The following is a 6,770-nucleotide window of genomic DNA, read 5'->3' as shown; positions in this document are numbered from 1 at the left end:
GATGGCATCTGGTGGATCATGCTTAGGTATTAGTGGGGTAAATGGAGTTGCAGATGGTTTCAGTTCAGGCTGTCCAAAGCCTGGGTGTCTTACGACATGACTCATTGAAGAAAACTGAGCCTCTGGAAGCATATAGCATATTCCTGGGAGGTTTAATGAAATTCTTATTATCTGCATCTGGGAAAGGTCTTGGCAGTGCATGAGTAGGTGGTATGAGTTTTGAATACTTGTGGGGATTCATGGCACTCACAATGGGGTGTGGATTAGAGTGGTCTTCCCCACTGGGTGGTGTGGCATCTTCTGACAGGTTATGTGCTGGGGCATTGTATGTAAAGCTTTCTACTGTGGGCTTAAAGGCATTGTCAGTATTCTGATCTAAGACAAACTGGGAAGTTCGTTTTGCGGGCTCTTCTGTGGTGGTCATCCTGAGGGGATGGTTGACTTTGTCCACTTCCTTTACAGCCTCTTCCAAAATACTCAGTTTAGCCAAAGCTGCTGCTTCCTCTCGTTACTTTTGGAGGACCTCTAACTGAGCCTCTGCCTCTGCATGCATGCTGGCTGCGTCTGCCTTAAGGGCTGCTTCCTTTTTAATACAGGCAGTCTGAATCTTAGCTGCCTCAGCTTCTGCTCGGGCTAAAACCAGTTGGTTGATTAAGTCTGATCTCTGGGAGTTTGGTCGTAGAGATCTAAATGATTTTCTAGAGTGCCTAGACGAGACAGAATAGCAGGATGCCGTATCATTAAACTGCCTTATCCTACTTTTTATCCTTGATTTGACCTCATGAAATGTGATGTGCCTTTGCTGATCAAGGAGAGTAATGTTATTTAACTCCTGTAATGCTTCTTCCATGTTCATATTTAACAGAAAGGCAGAATACTTCTCAAAATGTCTTTTATAGTTCTCCTAGGTATGTTTAAGTCTTGCAAACATGTCCTTTAATTGCTCTGGACTGTCACTGGCATCATCAGCAATGGCAATGCAATGAATAGTTTTGCTCCATAAATCTAAAAGTCTGTTTGACGTTTCTGTTCTTTGACTTTCAACCCCTTCTGTGACATTTAAAGATGGCTTAACTGTGCATTTAGATCGGGCAGACATTTCACCTTCTATTCCAATATCATCTTGAGGTGAGAGCAATTTGCCTTTTGCTTCCTGGGACTCCAATTCTAGTGAATGCGCTGATTCCTGCTGAGAAATACTGCGATGAGGAGTATTGTGCGAGTTTCAGTCCAGCAAACAGTGGCACAAATGTTCCAGCTCCTTCGCTACGCATTGAGTCAATAAACAATGATATTTGTAGGGAGCCCTTCAACTGCGTGGGACTTGAAAGTAAAATACTAAGTAATCTGAGCAAAGTCAAAAACAGCAAGATAAACCGTAATCCCCATTTGATTACAGTTGCCCTTGACTAGCAGCGTTTAAAGAGTTCAGCGTTTTAGGTGTAACGAAGACAAGTACTTAAGGAACAGTTCTTTGCTAGTTGCCCCAAAGTAATAGAGTTAGGAGTGTATGCAACAGTCATTTGATTATCCCCAGGCTTGACACGATCAGGCGTTAGAAATCCGTCCTTTTACTATTCTGTCCCGAACGGCGTATTAGCGAGGCTTCTCTCCCAAAACCAAGCCCGTACAGGTTTATTCTAGGTAAAGCACTTTGGTCAACTTCTAGTTGTTTTAAATGTGGTATGCAAGTAAATAAAACCTAAATAAATTAAGTGAGTGACATAGGGATACAACCTACTCTTTATGGAGGATACACAGAGATCTTTAATAACCACAGAGAATCAGGATTTCAGTTTTACACCTCATCTGAAGGACAGCACCATTTATACAGCACAGTGTCCTTGTCACTGCACTGGGGTATTAGGATCCACATTCAGACCACCGGGTAAGCCCCCTATTGGCCTCACCAACACCTCTTCTAGCAGACACCCAAGCTTTAGATGGTCTCCTATTCAAGTACTGGCCAGGCCTGAATAAGCTTAGGTTGAGGTAGATGACCTGATCTGAAGTGCATGTGGTGTGTCTGCTGGCAACAGAAGAGCAAAGGCGGCAGAAGTAAGACCCCCTTGGCTGGGAACTGGCATAAAACCAAATGTTATACGAGCCTTCATGTGTCTCAGAGACATCTTTGAGCTACATTTTTTGTATGAAAATGTGCTATATATATAAATGTTGTTGTATCTGTACATTTGTTAGTGCTGGTGACAGCGAGTCCCAGTGTGGGACACTGAGAAGTGACAGGCTGGAGGGGTCACTCTTATGTACTTAAGTGGAATGAGTCTGAGGTGGGCTATTACAGAGGGACTGGCATCAGGACATCACCTATACCCAATTGTGTGACTAGGATCTGAGTGTGTTAATCGTAGGGTGCAGGAGTAGACGAACCTGTTCAACAGACTTGATTACGTCTCACAAATCCTGAGATAATATGACTTGAATAACCAAAAAAATCTAAAAAATTTGTGAAGGCGAGAGCGGCAAGCGCCTGCTGTGTGGTATGTGTCTGTCTGTCTATTATGTCGATTTTTAAGAAGCTTTCAAATTTCTATATAATCTGCTTATTTATCAATAAATCATATAATTCTCTTTCTTAAACCGAGTGGGCTTCAATGTTGTTGGGAGTCAAACAGTTGGGGGATTTACTGAATTGTCTGATAAATTACAGACATGGACAAAGAAAGAAACAAAAATTCATGAGGATTAACATCAGTCAGTTGATTCTCCTCACCCACACCATTCACACAACTCTGATAAGCAGGAGATGAGAACTTATTATGGGATGGACAATTTGAATAATAAAGAAAACTAGCATGGAGACATGCAAAATTATTTATGGTCATTGATGTGTTGCATTTAGTTTTCATTTTATTTACTCTGTTAGTGAACACTGAGCTCTGAGTATGTCAGTTGTGAACTGATGTTTGTAATAAATAACTAAGAAATACTGACATGAATTACACTTTAGCAGAACCCCTGAGACAATTCATCTCTCCTGTCTCTTTGTGGTCTTCACTCTGCTCTGGATTACTGTTCTTGTCATGTCATTGGATTGGACTTCGTCAGGCCTCTACCCTAAGACCTGTCCAACTTGGGTGTCCCACCTGAAGGCTAAGCTTCTGCTGGTGTAGCTCTTAGGGTCACTGAGCCATGTAAACCCCCTGACCACGATAAGGTGACAATCCCTCATCAGATTATAACAACTAAAAACATGACATTTACATTAATTGGAAGGCCTATATCAAATATATTTGAACCAACAATAACACTTCTCACTATTGACAATATTAACAAAATTAAAAAGGGTAGCCCAAGTTATTTAAAAAAAAAATCAATTCATCAAGTCTTGAAAAATAAAACTGAAAAATAGAATAAAATAAATAAAATAAAGAATAATAGAAAATATCCATCCAGATCTTTACAACCAACAACATAAAATTTATCTTAATTTGATGGCCTAATTCTCAAATAAATTTGCAAAAGAAAGTAAGAATAAAATAAGACCTCTTAATATAGCCAATATTTACAAAACTAAAAAGGGTTGTCATAGTAATAAAAAAAAAACAATTCACTGTGTCTTTTCGGTCCGTGTACTTTTTGGTATTTGAAATTTCATTTTAGAAGCAAAAACGAAAAAACGAAAATGAAAGGAATTTTCAGATTTAGATTTTTGATTAAAGAATAAAATGAAGGAAAATAAGGTATTTTTTAATTCTGTGGTAACAAATAGCAGTCATAAACTTAAAATTACACATACTTTTCTGGATTTGTTTGTGATTCAAATAATGAAAGTGTAATAGCTGAAAAACAACAAAACAGACGCATTTTCGTTGTCTGAAACGGAGGTACTTCTTCTGCGCAATTTTTGATGACACGCGAACCTCTCAACGTCCTCCTCACAAGACATCGATCTACGACCTTGAAGTTACACTGCATGGCATCAGCAGAGGATGGACCGTTACGTTGTTTTAGAACAGTAAAGAGTGACACTCCAGGACGAGGACACTGAGTCGCATCTTTCAGGTAAAAATACAAGCTTTGCAGACTTTGCTTCATTGACGTAGCAGCTCTTTTATGAACGTTATTGTTGTTACTTACTGTGAAACAGCCAATATTTGGTGATTTCATTTACTAATACTAAGTCTGGCAATATTTAGAGTGCTAGCAATTTGAATGGTAGTAAACGTTTCGAGTATTAACAGCATGCACAAGTGTAACACGTTAGGAGAGCAACGTGATTTACAGAAAGTTTTCTTAACATGTGTTACACTTGTCAATGAGCAATCATTCACACATTTAAACGTAATCAAATTGCTAGCCCTATAAAAATTGCCAGACTTAGTATTAGCAAATGAAATCACCAAATGTTAGCTGTTTCACAGTAAGTACAACAAAAACGTTCATAAAAGAACTGCTACATCAATGAAGCAAAGTCTGCAAAGCTTGTATTTTTACCGGAAAGATGCGACTCAGTTTTTCTGCAGTCAAGTCCTCGTCCCGGAGTGTCACTCTTTTACTGTTCTGGAAAACAACGCGATGGTCCATCCTCTGCTGATGCCAGGCAGTGTAACTTGAAGGCCATCGATCGATGTGTTGTGAGGAGGACTGTTCGCACGTGGCACAAGTACCTCCGGTTTCAGATAACGAAAATGCGTCAGTTTTGTTGTTTTTCAGCTATTACACTTTCATTATTTGAATCACAAACAAATCCAGAAAAGTATGTGTAATTTTAAGTTTATGACTGCTATTTTTACCAAAAATTAAAAATACCTTATTTTCCTCATTTTATTCTTTAATCAAAAATCTAAATCTGAAAATTCCTTTCATTTTTGTTTTTTCGTTTTTGCTTCTAAAATGAAATTTCAATTACCAAAAAGTACACGGACCCTTTTCCTACAATTCTCAAACTAATTTGTAGAACACAACAGATTTAGAACAGAACATTTTAACTTTTTTCTTCTTTTTTTGTCTTTTTGTCTTGTTTTAAGCTTGTTTGTTTTGTAAGCACTGAACTCTCTGTTTGTAACTGAACAGCTCCGCTCTCCTTTCTCCTCAATCCACTCTACAACAACAGTCTCCTGTTTCCCTTTGTAAAAACTCTTCTAAATTCATCATATCCAAGTTATTTGTTATGGACTTCTCATGGGCCAAGATCACCAAATTCCTCTTTCTTTTATGTAACATGGTGTGACGATAGGGGGTTAGGACCCGTGACAAAGTGGAGCAGGAAGTCTCACACGATGCTGAAGACACACCAATTACCAGGGCTGTTACATACAATTTATGCAACTCAGGAAAGGCTTCCTTGTACTCCTGCAGGAGTTTACACACAGTGGACAGGTCTGTTTCCTTTGAACATTTTTTGAGCAGCATCTGTTTTGCCACAAGAACTTCATTTTTCAGACTTACAACATCTGCTACAGTGCCAGCCATCACAGCCAGAGGGTGCAACAGGGTGGGATCTAGAAATGCACTAGATTTGGGTGCAAGACTAGATATGGCTCTCATCAGGTCAATATTCTTGTGTGAAAATCTAGTTTCCATTTCTGAAATGGCCCTGTCAAGGATGTTGAGCAGGGATCTTTTCAGAGACTGATGGGGGAAATGGTAGGGTCACCAGAGTCTGTATGGCCCAAAGTTGAGAGCACAACACTTTGACCCAGGTGTTTGCTCATTGTTCTCCTTCTCTTTGTTGGATGTGACTCATCCTCAGCAGGAGATGACACTCCCCAACAGTCATCCTCACGGATGTTTTTTAAGGAGTCCAGTGCTGCACTAACAACCTCAGAAGCACTGCACAGATCAACTGACTGAGACTGTAGAATAGCATTTGCTGGTTTCAAGACACCAAGCACCCGCACTGGGAACTTTCCAATCTCAAAGAAGTGATGCCTCTTAATTTGGCATAGCAGGCCTGATGCCCCGGTGCACAGGTCAACTGCAGCATCATCATCATCCTCTGTCATCTCAGATAGGATACTAAGGATTTGTTCTTGATTGTCCACAGTGCACCTTGTCACCTCATAGTGGCTTGTCCATCTGATCTCAAGCAGCCTTTTTAGACAAGGTGCATCATGTTTATTGAGCACATAGTGGTGGTGAAAAAAGTTGTAGAGTGAACTAGATAGGCTAAAAAATCTTTTTGCACACGGCTCACTCTGCATGGCATGCACAACCACTAAGTGCAGTTGGTGGTTGTAGCAGTGGATGTATGGGACATATCTGTCAAGCTCTTTTGGAGCAGAGCTTGTACACCACCTCTAACCCCATCATAACACTGGTTAAGTATACTGTCAGCACTGTAGCCAGCATCAGAAAGGTGTAACAGATCTCAGAGGTGATGTACTCTGCATCAAGTTGTTGCAAGTCAAGCAACCCAATAAGATGCTCCTCTGGCATGGAATTTCTGACAAACCGTATTATCACAGACACATTTTCCACATTGCACCTATCCCTGGTCCCATCACTTTTGAGGCAAAACCCTGCAGAATCAGCACTTTCATATTTTTCCTGACCTCTCCAAGCACCATGTCAGCCAGTGTTTGGATAATTTCATTTTGGATATCCTTAGATGTGTATTTTGCATTTTTTGGGATACCCTTAGCAATGCTTGCTAGCTTCTCATCCTTCTCTAAGGTATATTCCATCAGTTTTAGAAAAATACCTGAAGCAATGTCATCATCATTACCCACTGCATCATGTCTCAAGGTTTCTGCAGTCCCACGGAGCCCCAACTCATTTACACAGAGAAACCTTATAGCACTACCAAT

Source organism: Polypterus senegalus, chromosome 4 (genome assembly GCF_016835505.1).
Source record: "Polypterus senegalus isolate Bchr_013 chromosome 4, ASM1683550v1, whole genome shotgun sequence".
In the NCBI taxonomy this organism is placed as follows: Eukaryota; Metazoa; Chordata; class Cladistia; order Polypteriformes; family Polypteridae; genus Polypterus; species Polypterus senegalus.
Note: the sequence above shows the minus strand (reverse complement) of the source record.